This window comes from Octopus bimaculoides, chromosome 11 (genome assembly GCF_001194135.2).
Source record: "Octopus bimaculoides isolate UCB-OBI-ISO-001 chromosome 11, ASM119413v2, whole genome shotgun sequence".
Classification (NCBI taxonomy): domain Eukaryota; kingdom Metazoa; phylum Mollusca; class Cephalopoda; order Octopoda; family Octopodidae; genus Octopus; species Octopus bimaculoides.
The window spans coordinates 37,921,527-37,922,704 of NC_068991.1; positions in this window are offsets into that span (position 1 = coordinate 37,921,527).

Below are 1,178 nucleotides of genomic sequence, written 5' to 3' on the forward strand. Positions count from 1 at the left end.
ATTGATATTAATCAAATTAATATTCAATTTTTCACCCTTATTATTAAAATATATATATATATATATATACGAACGAACAGACTCACCCATGTGTACAGGGCTGTCTTATTCTAGGCATCCTGGAAAATGAGCACATGTGCGTGTAGAATTATTTATTGCCAGTAACCCACACCATGCATGCATTAGAATAGGACCTCCCGAGCCTGTGGGAACTTTAACCTGTGGGTCCTCCCAGTCCAACTGACCAGTACGCCCACACGTGAGGACGGCACTGTATATGTACATATGTAGTAATCATAGGATGATGGTAAGTACACTAAAGATGTGGATATTATTAATCTTTTCTATTATAGGCACAAGGCCTGAAATTTGGGGGAGAGGATAATCGATTACATTGACGCCAGTATTTTACTAATACTTAATTTATCGAACCCAAAAGGATGAAAGTCGACCCCAGCGGAATTTGAACTCACAACGTTGCGACAGGCGAAATACCGCTAAGCATTTCGTCCAGCGTGCTAACGATTCTACCAGCTCACCGCCTTGCGGATGTTACTAAACGTCGGATGTTTAATTCTAATATTGGTTTGATTTCTTAATGAAATGGCTGGTGAGAAAGGGAAGTAATTTTATTTGCTTGTTCCTTTTCGTTTGTCGGATTAATATTTTACTTTCTCTGCAAACAATTAACAGTACTTAACTGCTGACGTATAGAATTGTATGTACACACACACACACACACACACACACACACACACACACACACACACACACGCGCGCGCGCGCGCGCGCGCACACACACAACCATTTCGGGGGAGAGGTTAAGTCGATTGCATCGACCCCGAAAGGATAAAAGCAAAAGTCGACGACGTTGGAATATAAACTCACATTTTTGTCTGGCGTGCTAACGACTCTACCAGATCACCGCTACCTATAATATGCGTGAGTGTGTGTTTGTGTGTGTGTGTGTAGGGGGAGAATTCACAAAAAAAAACACAAAAGACGGAGACAGGTGGTGTGGAAAACAAACAGATGTTTTAGCATAACGCTCGGGAAGTGAAAAAGTCTTTAACGTTTCGAGCCTACGCTCTTCCACAGAAAGGAACACGGAAAGAAACAAGTAGAGAAAAAAGGAGAGAAAAAAGGAGAGAAAAAAAGGAGAGAAGAAAAAAATGTGT